The sequence below is a fragment of the Puntigrus tetrazona genome, unplaced genomic scaffold (assembly GCF_018831695.1).
Source record: "Puntigrus tetrazona isolate hp1 unplaced genomic scaffold, ASM1883169v1 S000000967, whole genome shotgun sequence".
Lineage (NCBI taxonomy): Eukaryota > Metazoa > Chordata > Actinopteri > Cypriniformes > Cyprinidae > Puntigrus > Puntigrus tetrazona.
Window position 1 is genome coordinate 1 of NW_025048562.1, and position 15,212 is coordinate 15,212.

Genomic DNA, 15,212 nt, shown 5'->3' on the forward strand with positions numbered 1-15,212 from the left:
AAGAGAGCTGGTCAAACTTTGGCCACACTAAGGGCCAGTGTATTAGATAAGTAGTAGAAAAACTCAAAAACTTACAGCACCTGGTATTCCTAGGCAGTCTCCCATCCAAGTACTAACTAGGCCCAACTCTGTAGCTTCTGAGATCAGGCGAGATCAGGCGTGAACAGGGTGGTATGGCCGTAAGCGAAAGCTGCTGCAAAAAGCCCCTATTTTAAGGTGAGGCACACTAAGTGCCATTATACTAGATAAGTAATGAATGAAATACAAAAAAAAATACTTCAAAATGAGCTACATTAAAGATAAGAGCATTAGTTAAGTAGTTAAAAACAGTCAAACTCTGTTTAAAGAACAGCTACTTTAAAGGCAATTGAATTAAATAAGCAGTAAGGGAAAGCAAAGAGCTGGTCAAACTTTGGCCACACTAAGGGCCAGTGTATTAGATAAGTAGTGAAAAACTCAAAACTTACAGCACCTGGTATTTCCTAGGCAGTCTCCCATCCAAGTACTAACTAGGCCCAACTCTGTAGCTTCTGAGATCAGACGAGATCAGGCGTGAACAGGGTGGTATGGCGTAGCGAAAGCTGCTGCAAAAGCCCCTATTTTAAGGTGAGGCACACTAAGTGCCATTATACTAGATAGTAATGAATGAAATAAAAAATACTTCAAAATGAGCTACATTAAAGATAAGAGCATTAGTTAAGTAGTTAAAAACAGTCAAACTCTGTTTAAAAGAACAGCTACTTTAAAGGCAATTGAATTAAATAAGCAGTAAAGGAAAGCAAAGAGCTGGTCAAACTTTGGCCACACTAAGGGCCAGTGTATTAGATAAGTAGTGAAAAAACTCAAAACTTACAGCACCTGGTATTCCTAGGCAGTCTCCCATCCAAGTACTAACTAGGCCCAACTCTGCTTAGCTTCTGAGATCAGGCGAGATCAGGCGTGAACAGGGTGGTATGGCCGTAAGTAAAGCTGCTGCAAAAGCCCCTATTTTAAGGTGAGGCACACTAAGTGCCATTATACTAGATAAGTAATGAATGAAATACAAAAAATACTTCAAAATGAGCTACATTAAAGATAAGAGCATTAGTTAAGTAGTTAAAAACAGTCAAACTCTGTTTAAAGAACAGCTACTTTAAAGGCAATTGAATTAAATAAGCAGTAAGGAAAGCAAAGAGCTGGTCAAACTTTGGCCACACTAAGGGCCAGTGTATTAGATAAGTAGTGAAAAAACTCAAAAACTTACAGCACCTGGTATTCCTAGGCAGTCTCCCATCCAAGTACTAACTAGGCCCAACTCTGCTTAGCTTCTGAGATCAGGCGAGATCAGGCGTGAACAGGGTGGTATGGCCGTAAGAAAGCTGCTGCAAAAGCCCCTATTTTAAGGTGAGGCACACTAAGTGCCATTATACTAGATAAGTAATGAATGAAATACAAAAAAATACTTCAAAATGAGCTACATTAAAGATAAGAGCATTAGTTAAGTAGTTAAAAACAGTCAAACTCTGTTTTAAGAACAGCTACTTTAAAGGCAATTGAATTAAATAAGCAGTAAAGGAAAGCAAAGAGCTGGTCAAACTTTGGCCACACTAAGGGCCAGTGTATTAGATAAGTAGTGAAAAAACTCAAAACTTACAGCACCTGGTATTCCTAGGCAGTCTCCCATCCAAGTACTAACTAGGCCCAACTCTGCTTAGCTTCTGAGATCAGGCGAGATCAGGCGTGAACAGGGTGGTATGGCGTAAAGCGAAAGCTGCTGCAAAAAGCCCCTATTTTAAGGTGAGGCACACTAAGTGCCATTATACTAGATAAGTAATGAATGAAATACAAAAAAAAATACTTCAAAATGAGCTACATTAAAGATAAGAGCATTAGTTAAGTAGTTAAAAACAGTCAAACTCTGTTTAAAGAACAGCTACTTTAAAGGCAATTGAATTAAATAAGCAGTAAGGAAAGCAAAGAGCTGGTCAAACTTTGGCCACACTAAGAGGCCAGTGTATTAGATAAGTAGTGAAAAACTCAAAAACTTACAGCACCTGGTATTCCTAGGCAGTCTCCCATCCAAGTACTAACTAGGCCCAACTCTGCTTAGCTTCTGAGATCAGGCGAGATCAGGCGTGAACAAGAATTGGTATGGCGTAAGCGAAAGCTGCTGCAAAAGCCCCTATTTTAAGGTGAGGCACACTAAGTGCCATTATACTAGATAAGTAATGAATGAAATACAAAAAAAAATACTTCAAAATGAGCTACATTAAAGATAAGAGCATTAGTTAAGTAGTTAAAAACAGTCAAACTCTGTTTAAAGAACAGCTACTTTAAAGGCAATTGAATTAAATAAGCAGTAAGGAAAGCAAAGAGCTGGTCAAACTTTGGCCACACTAAGGGCCAGTGTATTAGATAAGTAGTGAAAAACTCAAAACTTACAGCACCTGGTATTCCTAGGCAGTCTCCCATCCAAGTACTAACTAGGCCCAACTCTGTAGCTTCTGAGATCAGGCGAGATCAGGCGTGAACAGGGTGGTATGGCCGTAAGCGAAAGCTGCTGCAAAAGCCCCTATTTTAAGGTGAGGCACACTAAGTGCCATTATACTAGATAAGTAATGAATGAAATACAAAAAAAAAAATACTTCAAAATGAGCTACATTAAAGATAAGAGCATTAGTTAAGTAGTTAAAAACAGTCAAACTCTGTTTAAAGAACAGCTACTTTAAAGGCAATTGAATTAAATAAGCAGTAAGAGGAAAGCAAAGAGCTGGTCAAACTTTGGCCACACTAAGGCCAGTGTATTAGATAAGTAGTGAAAAAACTCAAAAACTTACAGCACCTGGTATTCCTAGGCAGTCTCCCATCCAAGTACTAACTAGGCCCAACTCTGTAGCTTCTGAGATCAGGCGAGATCAGGCGTGAACAGGGTGGTATGGCCGTAAGAAAGCTGCTGCAAAAAGCCCCTATTTTAAGGTGAGGCACACTAAGTGCCATTATACTAGATAAGTAATGAATGAAATACAAAAAAATACTTCAAAATGAGCTACATTAAAGATAAGAGCATTAGTTAAGTAGTTAAAAACAGTCAAACTCTGTTTTAAAGAACAGCTACTTTAAAGGCAATTGAATTAAATAAGCAGTAAGGAAAGCAAAGAGCTGGTCAAACTTTGCCACACTAAAGGCCAGTGTATTAGATAAGTAGTGAAAAACTCAAAACTTACAGCACCTGGTATTCCTAGGCAGTCTCCCATCCAAGTACTAACTAGGCCCAACTCTGTAGCTTCTGAGATCAGGCGAGATCAGGCGTGAACAGGGTGGTATGGCCGTAAGCGAAAGCTGCTGCAAAAGCCCCTATTTTTAAGGTGAGGCACACTAAGTGCCATTATACTAGATAAGTAATGAATGAAATAAAAAAAAAATACTTCAAAATGAGCTACATTAAAGATAAGAGCATTAGTTAAGTAGTTAAAAACAGTCAAACTCTGTTTAAAGAACAGCTACTTTAAAGGCAATTGAATTAAATAAGCAGTAAGGAAAGCAAAGAGCTGGTCAAACTTTGGCCACACTAAGGGCCAGTGTATTAGATAAGTAGTGAAAAAACTCAAAACTTACAGCACCTGGTATTCCTAGGCAGTCTCCCATCCAAGTACTAACTAGGCCCAACTCTGCTTAGCTTCTGAGATCAGGCGAGATCAGGCGTGAACAGGTGTGGTATGGCCGTGTGCAAAAGCTGCTGCAAAAGCCCCTATTTTAAGGTGAGGCACACTAAGTGCCATTATACTAGATAAGTAATGAATGAAATAAAAAAAAATACTTCAAAATGAGCTACATTAAAGATAAGAGCATTAGTTAAGTAGTTAAAAACAGTCAAACTCTGTTTAAAGAACAGCTACTTTAAAGGCAATTGAATTAAATAAGCAGTAAAGGAAAGCAAAGAGCTGGTCAAACTTTGGCCACACTAAGGGCCAGTGTATTAGATAAGTAGTGAAAAAACTCAAAACTTACAGCACCTGGTATTCCTAGGCAGTCTCCCATCCATCCAAGTACTAACTAGGCCCAACTCTGCTTAGCTTCTGAGATCAGGCGAGATCAGGCGTGAACAGGGTAGTATGGCCGTAAGCGAAAGCTGCTGCAAAAGCCCCTATTTTAAGGTGAGGCACACTAAGTGCCATTATACTAGATAAGTAATGAATGAAATACAAAAAAATACTTCAAAATGAGCTACATTAAAGATAAGAGCATTAGTTAAGTAGTTAAAAACAGTCAAACTCTGTTTAAAGAACAGCTACTTTAAAGGCAATTGAATTAAATAAGCAGTAAGGAAAGCAAAGAGCTGGTCAAACTTTGGCCACACACTAAGGCCAGTGTATTAGATAAGTAGTGAAAAACTCAAAAACTTACAGCACCTGGTATTCCTAGGCAGTCTCCCATCCAAGTACTAACTAGGCCCAACTCTGCTTAGCTTCTGAGATCAGGCGAGAGATCAGGCGTGAACAGGGTGGTATGGCCGTAAGCAAAAGCTGCTGCAAAAGCCCCTATTTTAAGGTGAGCACACACTAAGTGCCATTATACTAGATAAGTAATGAATGAAATACAAAAAAAAAAATACTTCAAAATGAGCTACATTAAAGATAAGAGCATTAGTTAAGTAGTTAAAAACAGTCAAACTCTGTTTAAAGAACAGCTACTTTAAAGGCAATTGAATTAAATAAGCAGTAAGGAAAGCAAAGAGCTGGTCAAACTTTGGCCACACTAAGGGCCAGTGTATTAGATAAGTAGTGAAAAAAAACTCAAAACTTACAGCACCTGGTATTCCTAGGCAGTCTCCCATCCAAGTACTAACTAGGCCCAACTCTGTAGCTTCTGAGATCAGGCGAGAGATCAGGCGTGAACAGGGTGGTATGGCCGTAAGCGAAAGCTGCTGCAAAAGCCCCTATTTTAAGGTGAGGCACACTAAGTGCCATTATACTAGATAAGTAATGAATGAAATACAAAAAAATACTTCAAAATGAGCTACATTAAAGATAAGAGCATTAGTTAAGTAGTTAAAAACAGTCAAACTCTGTTTAAAGAACAGCTACTTTAAAGGCAATTGAATTAAATAAGCAGTAAGGAAAGCAAAGAGCTGGTCAAACTTTGGCCACACTAAGAGGCCAGTGTATTAGATAAGTAGTGAAAAAACTCAAAACTTACAGCACCTGGTATTCCTAGGCAGTCTCCCATCCAAGTACTAACTAGGCCCAACTCTGCTTAGCTTCTGAGATCAGGCGAGATCAGGCGTGAACAGGGTGGTATGGCCGTAAGCGAAAGCTGCTGCAAAAGCCCCTATTTTAAGGTGAGGCACACTAAGTGCCATTATACTAGATAAGTAATGAATGAAATATGAAAAAAAAAAATACTTCAAAATGAGCTACATTAAAGATAAGAGCATTAGTTAAGTAGTTAAAAACAGTCAAACTCTGTTTAAAGAACAGCTACTTTAAAGGCAATTGAATTAAATAAGCAGTAAGGGAAAGCAAAGAGCTGGTCAAACTTTGGCCACACTAAGGGCCAGTGTATTAGATAAGTAGTGAAAAAACTCAAAACTTACAGCACCTGGTATTCCTAGGCAGTCTCCCATCCAAGTACTAACTAGGCCCAACTCTGCTTAGCTTCTGAGATCAGGCGAGATCAGGCGTGAACAGGGTGGTATGGCCGTAAGCGAAAGCTGCTGCAAAAAGCCCTATTTTAAGGTGAGGCACACTAAGTGCCATTATACTAGATAAGTAATGAATGAAATACAAAAAAAATACTTCAAAATGAGCTACATTAAAGATAAGAGCATTAGTTAAGTAGTTAAAAACAGTCAAACTCTGTTTAAAGAACAGCTACTTTAAAGGCAATTGAATTAAATAAGCAGTAAGGAAAGCAAAGAGCTGGTCAAACTTTGGCCACACTAAGGGCCAGTGTGTATTAGATAAGTAGTGAAAAACTCAAAACTTACAGCACCTGGTATTCCTAGGCAGTCTCCCATCCAAGTACTAACTAGGCCCAACTCTGTAGCTTCTGAGATCAGGCGAGATCAGGCGTGAACAGGGTGTGGTATGGCCGTGTAAAGAAAGCTGCTGCAAAAAGCCCCTATTTTAAGGTGAGGCACACTAAGTGCCATTATACTAGATAAGTAATGAATGAAATACAAAAAAAAAAATACTTCAAAATGAGCTACATTAAAGATAAGAGCATTAGTTAAGTAGTTAAAAACAGTCAAACTCTGTTTAAAGAACAGCTACTTTAAAGGCAATTGAATTAAATAAGCAGTAAAGGAAAGCAAAGAGCTGGTCAAACTTTGGCCACACTAAGGGCCAGTGTATTAGATAAGTAGTGAAAAACTCAAAAACTTACAGCACCTGGTATTCCTAGGCAGTCTCCCATCCAAGTACTAACTAGGCCCAACTCTGCTTAGCTTCTGAGATCAGGCGAGATCAGGCGTGAACAGGGTGGTATGGCCGTAAGCGAAAGCTGCTGCAAAAGCCCCTATTTTAAGGTGAGGGCACACTAAGTGCCATTATACTAGATAAGTAATGAATGAAATACAAAAAAAAATACTTCAAAATGAGCTACATTAAAGATAAGAGCATTAGTTAAGTAGTTAAAAACAGTCAAACTCTGTTTAAAGAACAGCTACTTTAAAGGCAATTGAATTAAATAAGCAGTAAGGAAAGCAAAAGAGCTGGTCAAACTTTGGCCACACTAAGGGCCAGTGTATTAGATAAGTAGTGAAAAAACTCAAAACTTACAGCACCTGGTATTCCTAGGCAGTCTCCCATCCAAGTACTAACTAGGCCCAACTCTGTAGCTTCTGAGATCAGGCGAGATCAGGCGTGAACAGGTGTGGTATGGCCGTAAGCGAAAGCTGCTGCAAAAGCCCCTATTTTAAGGTGAGGCACACTAAGTGCCATTATACTAGATAAGTAATGAATGAAATACAAAAAAAAAAAATACTTCAAAATGAGCTACATTAAAGATAAGAGCATTAGTTAAGTAGTTAAAAACAGTCAAACTCTGTTTTAAGAACAGCTACTTTAAAGGCAATTGAATTAAATAAGCAGTAAGGAAAGCAAAGAGCTGGTCAAACTTTGGCCACACTAAGGGCCAGTGTATTAGATAAGTAGTGAAAAAACTCAAAAACTTACAGCACCTGGTATTCCTAGGCAGTCTCCCATCCAACTAACTAACTAGGCCCAACTCTGTAGCTTCTGAGATCAGGCGAGATCAGGCGTGAACAGGGTGGTATGGCCGTAAGCGAAAGCTGCTGCAAAAAGCCCCTATTTTAAGGTGAGGCACACTAAGTGCCATTATACTAGATAAGTAATGAATGAAATACAAAAAAAAATAATGCTTCAAAATGAGCTACATTAAAGATAAGAGCATTAGTTAAGTAGTTAAAAACAGTCAAACTCTGTTTAAAGAACAGCTACTTTAAAGGCAATTGAATTAAATAAGCAGTAAAGGAAAGCAAAGAGCTGGTCAAACTTTGGCCACACTAAAGGCCAGTGTATTAGATAAGTAGTGAAAAAACTCAAAAACTTACAGCACCTGGTATTCCTAGGCAGTCTCCCATCCAAGTACTAACTAGGGCCCAACTCTGTAGCTTCTGAGATCAGGCGAGATCAGGCGTGAACAGGGTGGTATGGCCGTAAGCGAAAGCTGCTGCAAAAAGCCCCTATTTTAAGGTGAGGCACACTAAGTGCCATTATACTAGATAAGTAATGAATGAAATACAAAAAAATACTTCAAAATGAGCTACATTAAAGATAAGAGCATTAGTTAAGTAGTTAAAAACAGTCAAACTCTGTTTAAAGAACAGCTACTTTAAAAGCAATTGAATTAAATAAGCAGTAAGGAAAAAGCAAAGCTGGTCAAACTTTGGCCACACTAAGGCCAGTGTATTAGATAAGTAGTGAAAAAACTCAAAAACTTACAGCACCTGGTATTCTTAGGCAGTCTCCCATCCAAGTACTAACCAGGCCCAACTCTGCTTAGCTTCTGAGATCAGACGAGATCAGGCGTGAACAGGGTGGTATGGCCGTGCGAAAGCTGCTGCAAAAGCCCCTATTTTAAGGTGAGGCACACTAAGTGCCATTATACTAGATAAGTAATGAATGAAATACAAAAAAAAAAATACTTCAAAATGAGCTACATTAAAGAGAAGAGCATTAGTTAAGTAGTTAAAAACAGTCAAACTCTGTTTAAAGAACAGCTACTTTAAAGGCAATTGAGTTAAATAAGCAGTAAGGGAAAGCAAAGAGCTGGTCAAACTTTGACCACACTAAGGGCCAGTGTATTAGATAAGTAGTGAAAAAACTCAAAACTTACAGCACCTGGTATTCCTAGGCAGTCTCCCATCCAAGTACTAACTAGGCCCAACTCTGTAGCTTCTGAGATCAGGCGAGATCAGGCGTGAACAGGGTGGTATGGCCGTAAGAAAGAAAGCTGCTGCAAAAAGCCCCTATTTTAAGGTGAGGCACACTAAGTGCCATTATACTAGATAAGTAATGAATGAAATAAAAAAAAATACTTCAAAATGAGCTACATTAAAGATAAGAGCATTAGTTAAGTAGTTAAAAACAGTCAAACTCTGTTTAAAGAACAGCTACTTTAAAGGCAATTGAATTAAATAAGCAGTAAGGGGAAAGAAAAAGAGCTGGTCAAACTTTGGCCACACTAAGGGCCAGTGTATTAGATAAGTAGTGAAAAAACTCAAAAACTTACAGCACCTGGTATTCCTAGGCAGTCTCCCATCCAAGTACTAACTAGGCCCAACTCTGTAGCTTCTGAGATCAGGCGAGATCAGGCGTGAACAGGGTGGTATGGCCGTAAGAAAGCTGCTGCAAAAAGCCCCTATTTTAAGGTGAGGCACACTAAGTGCCATTATACTAGATAAGTAATGAATGAAATAAAAAAAAAAATACTTCAAAATGAGCTACATTAAAGATAGAGCATTAGTTAAGTAGTTAAAAACAGTCAAACTCTGTTTAAAGAACAGCTACTTTAAAGGCAATTGAATTAAATAAGCAGTAAAGGAAAGCAAAGAGCTGGTCAAACTTTGGCCACACTAAGGGCCAGTGTATTAGATAAGTAGTGAAAAAACTCAAAACTTACAGCACCTGGTATTCCTAGGCAGTCTCCCATCCAAGTACTAACTAGGCCCAACTCTGCTTAGCTTCTGAGATCAGGCGAGATCAGGCGTGAACAGGGTGGTATGGCCGTAAGTGAAAGCTGCTGCAAAAAGCCCCTATTTTAAGGTGAGGCACACTAAGTGCCATTATACTAGATAAGTAATGAATGAAATACAAAAAAAAATACTTCAAAATGAGCTACATTAAAGATAAGAGCATTAGTTAAGTAGTTAAAAACAGTCAAACTCTGTTAAAGAACAGCTACTTTAAAGGCAATTGAATTAAATAAGCAGTAAGGAAAGCAAAGAGCTGGTCAAACTTTGGCCACACTAAGGGCCAGTGTATTAGATAAGTAGTGAAAAAACTCAAAACTTACAGCACCTGGTATTCCTAGGCAGTCTCCCATCCAAGTACTAACTAGGCCCAACTCTGTAGCTTCTGAGATCAGGCGAGATCAGGCGTGAACAGGGTGGTATGGCCGTGTGAAAGCTGCTGCAAAAAGCCCCTATTTTAAGGTGAGGCACACTAAGTGCCATTATACTAGATAAGTAATGAATGAAATACAAAAAAAATACTTCAAAATGAGCTACATTAAAGATAAGAGCATTAGTTAAGTAGTTAAAAACAGTCAAACTCTGTTTAAAGAACAGCTACTTTAAAGGCAATTGAATTAAATAAGCAGTAAGGAAAGCAAAGAGCTGGTCAAACTTTGGCCACACTAAGGGCCAGTGTATTAGATAAGTAGTGAAAAACTCAAAACTTACAGCACCTGGTATTCCTAGGCAGTCTCCCATCCAAGTACTAACTAGGCCCAACTCTGCTTAGCTTCTGAGATCAGAGGCGAGATCAGGCGTGAACAGGTGTGGTATGGCGTAAGCGAAAGCTGCTGCAAAAGCCCCTATTTTTAAGGTGAGGCACACTAAGTGCCATTATACTAGATAAGTAATGAATGAAATAAAAAAAAATACTTCAAAATGAGCTACATTAAAGATAAGAGCATTAGTTAAGTAGTTAAAAACAGTCAAACTCTGTTTAAAGAACAGCTACTTTAAAGGCAATTGAATTAAATAAGCAGTAAGGAAAGCAAAGAGCTGGTCAAACTTTGGCCACACACTAAAGGGCCAGTGTATTAGATAAGTAGTGAAAAAACTCAAAAACTTACAGCACCTGGTATTCCTAGGCAGTCTCCCATCCAAGTACTAACTAACTAGGCCCAACTCTGCTTAGCTTCTGAGATCAGGCGAGATCAGGCGTGAACAGGGTGGTATGGCCGTAAGCGAAAGCTGCTGCAAAAAGCCCCTATTTTAAGGTGAGGCACACTAAGTGCCATTATACTAGATAAGTAATGAATGAAATACAAAAAAAAATACTTCAAAATGAGCTACATTAAAGATAAGCATTAGTTAAGTAGTTAAAAACAGTCAAACTCTGTTTAAAGAACAGCTACTTTAAAGGCAATTGAATTAAATAAGCAGTAAGGGAAAGCAAAGAGCTGGTCAAACTTTGGCCACACTAAGGGCCAGTGTATTAGATAAGTAGTGAAAAACTCAAAAACTTACAGCACCTGGTATTCCTAGGCAGTCTCCCATCCAAGTACTAACTAGGCCCAACTCTGTAGCTTCTGAGATCAGGCGAGATCAGGCGTGAACAGGGTGGTATGGCCGTAAGCGAAAGCTGCTGCAAAAGCCCCTATTTTAAGGTGAGGCACACTAAGTGCCATTATACTAGATAAGTAATGAATGAAATACAAAAAAAAAAAAATACTTCAAAATGAGCTACATTAAAGATAAGAGCATTAGTTAAGTAGTTAAAAACAGTCAAACTCTGTTTAAAGAACAGCTACTTTAAAGGCAATTGAATTAAATAAGCAGTAAGGAAAGCAAAGAGCTGGTCAAACTTTGGCCACACTAAGGGCCAGTGTATTAGATAAGTAGTGAAAAAACTCAAAAACTTACAGCACCTGGTATTCCTAGGCAGTCTCCCATCCAAGTACTAACTAGGCCCAACTCTGTAGCTTCTGAGATCAGGCGAGATCAGGCGTGAACAGGGTGGTATGGCCGTAAGCGAAAGCTGCTGCAAAAGCCCCTATTTTAAGGTGAGGCACACTAAGTGCCATTATACTAGATAAGTAATGAATGAAATACAAAAAAAAATACTTCAAAATGAGCTACATTAAAGATAAGAGCATTAGTTAAGTAGTTAAAAACAGTCAAACTCTGTTTAAAGAACAGCTACTTTAAAGGCAATTGAATTAAATAAGCAGTAAGGAAAGCAAAGAGCTGGTCAAACTTTGGCCACACTAAAGGGCCAGTGTATTAGATAAGTAGTGAAAAAACTCAAAAACTTACAGCACCTGGTATTCCTAGGCAGTCTCCCATCCAAGTACTAACTAGGCCCAACTCTGCTTAGCTTCTGAGATCAGGCGAGATCAGGCGTGAACAGGGTGGTATGGCCGTAAGAAAGAAAGCTGCTGCAAAAAGCCCCTATTTTAAGGTGAGGCACACTAAGTGCCATTATACTAGATAAGTAATGAATGAAATACAAAAAAAAATACTTCAAAATGAGCTACATTAAAGATAAGAGCATTAGTTAAGTAGTTAAAAACAGTCAAACTCTGTTTAAAGAACAGCTACTTTAAAGGCAATTGAATTAAATAAGCAGTAAGGAAAGCAAAGAGCTGGTCAAACTTTGGCCACACTAAAGGGCCAGTGTATTAGATAAGTAGTAGTGAAAAACTCAAAAACTTACAGCACCTGGTATTCCTAGGCAGTCTCCCATCCAAGTACTAACTAGGCCCAACTCTGTAGCTTCTGAGATCAGGCGAGATCAGGCGTGAACAGGGTGGTATGGCCGTAAGCGAAAGCTGCTGCAAAAAGCCCCTATTTTTAGGGTGAGGCACACTAAGTGCCATTATACTAGATAAGTAATGAATGAAATACAAAAAAATACTTCAAAATGAGCTACATTAAAGATAAGAGCATTAGTTAAGTAGTTAAAAACAGTCAAACTCTGTTTAAAGAACAGCTACTTTAAAGGCAATTGAATTAAATAAGCAGTAAGGGAAAGCAAAGAGCTGGTCAAACTTTGGCCACACTAGGGCCAGTGTATTAGATAAGTAGTGAAAAACTCAAAACTTACAGCACCTGGTATTCCTAGGCAGTCTCCCATCCAAGTACTAACTAGGCCCAACTCTGCTTAGCTTCTGAGATCAGGCGAGATCAGGCGTGAACAGGGTGGTATGGCCGTAGCGAAAGCTGCTGCAAAAAGCCCCTATTTTTAAGGTGAGGCACACTAAGTGCCATTATACTAGATAAGTAATGAATGAAATACAAAAAAATACTTCAAAATGAGCTACATTAAAGATAAGAGCATTAGTTAAGTAGTTAAAAACAGTCAAACTCTGTTTAAAGAACAGCTACTTTAAAGGCAATTGAATTAAATAAGCAGTAAGGGAAAGCAAAGAGCTGGTCAAACTTTGGCCACACTAAGGGCCAGTGTATTAGATAAGTAGTGAAAAAACTCAAAAACTTACAGCACCTGGTATTCCTAGGCAGTCTCCCATCCAAGTACTAACTAGGCCCAACTCTGCTTAGCTTCTGAGAGATCAGGCGAGATCAGGCGTGAACAGGGTGGTATGGCCGTAAGCGAAAGCTGCTGCAAAAGCCCCTATTTTAAGGTGAGGCACACTAAGTGCCATTATACTAGATAAGTAATGAATGAAATACAAAAAAAAAAATACTTCAAAATGAGCTACATTAAAGATATAAGGCATTAGTTAAGTAGTTAAAAACAGTCAAACTCTGTTTAAAAAGAACAGCTACTTTAAAGGCAATTGAATTAAATAAGCAGTAAGGAAAGCAAAGAGCTGGTCAAACTTTGGCCACACTAAGGGCCAGTGTATTAGATAAGTAGTGAAAAAAAACTCAAAACTTACAGCACCTGGTATTCCTAGGCAGTCTCCCATCCAAGTACTAACTAGGCCCAACTCTGCTTAGCTTCTGAGATCAGGCGAGATCAGGCGTGAACAGGGTGGTATGGCCGTAAGCGAAAGCTGCTGCAAAAGCCCCTATTTTAAGGTGAGGCACACTAAGTGCCATTATACTAGATAAGTAATGAATGAAATACAAAAAAAATACTTCAAAATGAGCTACATTAAAGATAAGAGCATTAGTTAAGTAGTTAAAAACAGTCAAACTCTGTTAAAAAGAACAGCTACTTTAAAGGCAATTGAATTAAATAAGCAGTAAGGAAAGCAAAGAGCTGGTCAAACTTTGGCCACACTAAGGGCCAGTGTATTAGATAAGTAGTGAAAAACTCAAAAACTTACAGCACCTGGTATTCCTAGGCAGTCTCCCATCCAAGTACTAACTAGGCCCAACTCTGCTTAGCTTCTGAGATCAGGCGAGATCAGGCGTGAACAGGGTGGTATGGCCGTAAGAAAGCTGCTGCAAAAGCCCCTATTTTAAGGTGAGCACACACTAAGTGCCATTATACTAGATAAGTAATGAATGAAATACAAAAAAAATACTTCAAAATGAGCTACATTAAAGATAAGAGCATTAGTTAAGTAGTTAAAAACAGTCAAACTCTGTTTAAAGAACAGCTACTTTAAAGGCAATTGAATTAAATAAGCAGTAAAGGAAAGCAAAGAGCTGGTCAAACTTTGGCCACACTAAGGGCCAGTGTATTAGATAAGTAGTGAAAAAACTCAAAACTTACAGCACCTGGTATTCCTAGCAGTCTCCCATCCAAGTACTAACTAGGCCCAACTCTGTAGCTTCTGAGATCAGGCGAGATCAGGCGTGAACAGGGTGGTATGGCCGTAAGTGAAAGCTGCTGCAAAAGCCCCTATTTTAAGGTGAGGCACACTAAGTGCCATTATACTAGATAAGTAATGAATGAAATACAAAAAAATACTTCAAAATGAGCTACATTAAAGATAAGAGCATTAGTTAAGTAGTTAAAAACAGTCAAACTCTGTTTAAAGAACAGCTACTTTAAAGGCAATTGAATTAAATAAGCAGTAAGGAAAGCAAAGAGCTGGTCAAACTTTGGCCACACTAAGAGCCAGTGTATTAGATAAGTAGTGAAAAAACTCAAAACTTACAGCACCTGGTATTCCTAGGCAGTCTCCCATCCAAGTACTAACTAGGCCCAACTCTGCTTAGCTTCTGAGATCAGGCGAGATCAGGCGTGAACAGGGTGGTATGGCCGTAAGAAAGCTGCTGCAAAAAGCCCCTATTTTAAGGTGAGGCACACTAAGTGCCATTATACTAGATAAGTAATGAATGAAATACAAAAAAAATACTTCAAAATGAGCTACATTAAAGATAAGAGCATTAGTTAAGTAGTTAAAAACAGTCAAACTCTGTTTAAAGAACAGCTACTTTAAAGGCAATTGAATTAAATAAGCAGTAAAGGGAAGCAAAGAGCTGGTCAAACTTTGGCCACACTAAGGGCCAGTGTATTAGATAAGTAGTGAAAAAACTCAAAAACTTACAGCACCTGGTATTCCTAGGCAGTCTCCCATCCAAGTACTAACTAGGCCCAACTCTGCTAGCTTCTGAGATCAGGCGAGATCAGGCGTGAACAGGGTGGTATGGCCGTAAGAAAGCTGCTGCAAAAAGCCCCTATTTTAAGGTGAGGCACACTAAGTGCCATTATACTAGATAAGTAATGAATGAAATACAAAAAAATACTTCAAAATGAGCTACATTAAAGATAAGAGCATTAGTTAAGTAGTTAAAACAGTCAAACTCTGTTTAAAGAACAGCTACTTTAAAGGCAATTGAATTAAATAAGCAGTAAGGAAAGCAAAGAGCTGGTCAAACTTTGGCCACACTAAGGGCCAGTGTATTAGATAAGTAGTGAAAAAACTCAAAAACTTACAGCACCTGGTATTCCTAGGCAGTCTCCCATCCAAGTACTAACTAGGCCCAACTCTGCTTAGCTTCTGAGATCAGGCGAGATCAGGCGTGAACAGGGTGGTATGGCCGTGAAAGCTGCTGCAAAAAGCCCCTATTTTAAGGTGAGGCACACTAAGTGCCATTATACTAGATAAGTAATGAATGA

The 15,212-nt window shown here is 38.7% G+C and overlaps 37 pseudogenes; all 37 read right to left on the bottom strand.

Moving 5' to 3' along the window:
* Positions 1-68: 68 nt before the first annotated feature.
* LOC122336798 lies at positions 69-185 on the bottom strand (annotated as a pseudogene).
* A 661-nt stretch (positions 186-846) lies between these two features.
* Positions 847-965, bottom strand: LOC122336778 (annotated as a pseudogene).
* A 271-nt stretch (positions 966-1,236) lies between these two features.
* Positions 1,237-1,355, bottom strand: LOC122336877 (annotated as a pseudogene).
* A 271-nt stretch (positions 1,356-1,626) lies between these two features.
* Positions 1,627-1,744, bottom strand: LOC122336821 (annotated as a pseudogene).
* A 277-nt stretch (positions 1,745-2,021) lies between these two features.
* Positions 2,022-2,141, bottom strand: LOC122336844 (annotated as a pseudogene).
* Positions 2,142-2,414: 273 nt separating this feature from the next.
* On the bottom strand, positions 2,415-2,531 carry LOC122336799 (annotated as a pseudogene).
* Positions 2,532-2,809: 278 nt separating this feature from the next.
* Positions 2,810-2,926, bottom strand: LOC122336813 (annotated as a pseudogene).
* A 270-nt stretch (positions 2,927-3,196) lies between these two features.
* Positions 3,197-3,313, bottom strand: LOC122336800 (annotated as a pseudogene).
* A 274-nt stretch (positions 3,314-3,587) lies between these two features.
* LOC122336822 lies at positions 3,588-3,707 on the bottom strand (annotated as a pseudogene).
* A 273-nt stretch (positions 3,708-3,980) lies between these two features.
* LOC122336820 lies at positions 3,981-4,103 on the bottom strand (annotated as a pseudogene).
* A 273-nt stretch (positions 4,104-4,376) lies between these two features.
* On the bottom strand, positions 4,377-4,497 carry LOC122336894 (annotated as a pseudogene).
* A 279-nt stretch (positions 4,498-4,776) lies between these two features.
* Positions 4,777-4,895, bottom strand: LOC122336832 (annotated as a pseudogene).
* Positions 4,896-5,168: 273 nt separating this feature from the next.
* On the bottom strand, positions 5,169-5,287 carry LOC122336823 (annotated as a pseudogene).
* Positions 5,288-5,565: 278 nt separating this feature from the next.
* On the bottom strand, positions 5,566-5,684 carry LOC122336834 (annotated as a pseudogene).
* Positions 5,685-6,356: 672 nt separating this feature from the next.
* On the bottom strand, positions 6,357-6,475 carry LOC122336845 (annotated as a pseudogene).
* Positions 6,476-6,751: 276 nt separating this feature from the next.
* Positions 6,752-6,869, bottom strand: LOC122336836 (annotated as a pseudogene).
* Positions 6,870-7,147: 278 nt separating this feature from the next.
* On the bottom strand, positions 7,148-7,265 carry LOC122336854 (annotated as a pseudogene).
* A 280-nt stretch (positions 7,266-7,545) lies between these two features.
* Positions 7,546-7,663, bottom strand: LOC122336835 (annotated as a pseudogene).
* A 273-nt stretch (positions 7,664-7,936) lies between these two features.
* On the bottom strand, positions 7,937-8,055 carry LOC122336883 (annotated as a pseudogene).
* Positions 8,056-8,330: 275 nt separating this feature from the next.
* LOC122336814 lies at positions 8,331-8,447 on the bottom strand (annotated as a pseudogene).
* Positions 8,448-8,726: 279 nt separating this feature from the next.
* On the bottom strand, positions 8,727-8,843 carry LOC122336815 (annotated as a pseudogene).
* A 273-nt stretch (positions 8,844-9,116) lies between these two features.
* On the bottom strand, positions 9,117-9,235 carry LOC122336789 (annotated as a pseudogene).
* Positions 9,236-9,509: 274 nt separating this feature from the next.
* LOC122336840 lies at positions 9,510-9,626 on the bottom strand (annotated as a pseudogene).
* Positions 9,627-9,897: 271 nt separating this feature from the next.
* LOC122336838 lies at positions 9,898-10,018 on the bottom strand (annotated as a pseudogene).
* A 277-nt stretch (positions 10,019-10,295) lies between these two features.
* On the bottom strand, positions 10,296-10,418 carry LOC122336781 (annotated as a pseudogene).
* A 274-nt stretch (positions 10,419-10,692) lies between these two features.
* On the bottom strand, positions 10,693-10,809 carry LOC122336802 (annotated as a pseudogene).
* A 279-nt stretch (positions 10,810-11,088) lies between these two features.
* On the bottom strand, positions 11,089-11,205 carry LOC122336803 (annotated as a pseudogene).
* Positions 11,206-11,481: 276 nt separating this feature from the next.
* LOC122336878 lies at positions 11,482-11,600 on the bottom strand (annotated as a pseudogene).
* Positions 11,601-11,881: 281 nt separating this feature from the next.
* LOC122336804 lies at positions 11,882-11,998 on the bottom strand (annotated as a pseudogene).
* Positions 11,999-12,271: 273 nt separating this feature from the next.
* Positions 12,272-12,390, bottom strand: LOC122336784 (annotated as a pseudogene).
* A 275-nt stretch (positions 12,391-12,665) lies between these two features.
* Positions 12,666-12,786, bottom strand: LOC122336780 (annotated as a pseudogene).
* Positions 12,787-13,067: 281 nt separating this feature from the next.
* LOC122336855 lies at positions 13,068-13,186 on the bottom strand (annotated as a pseudogene).
* A 274-nt stretch (positions 13,187-13,460) lies between these two features.
* Positions 13,461-13,579, bottom strand: LOC122336879 (annotated as a pseudogene).
* Positions 13,580-13,852: 273 nt separating this feature from the next.
* LOC122336831 lies at positions 13,853-13,968 on the bottom strand (annotated as a pseudogene).
* Positions 13,969-14,240: 272 nt separating this feature from the next.
* LOC122336881 lies at positions 14,241-14,359 on the bottom strand (annotated as a pseudogene).
* A 274-nt stretch (positions 14,360-14,633) lies between these two features.
* LOC122336797 lies at positions 14,634-14,751 on the bottom strand (annotated as a pseudogene).
* Positions 14,752-15,022: 271 nt separating this feature from the next.
* Positions 15,023-15,141, bottom strand: LOC122336764 (annotated as a pseudogene).
* Between the last annotated feature and the right edge of the window lie 71 nt (positions 15,142-15,212).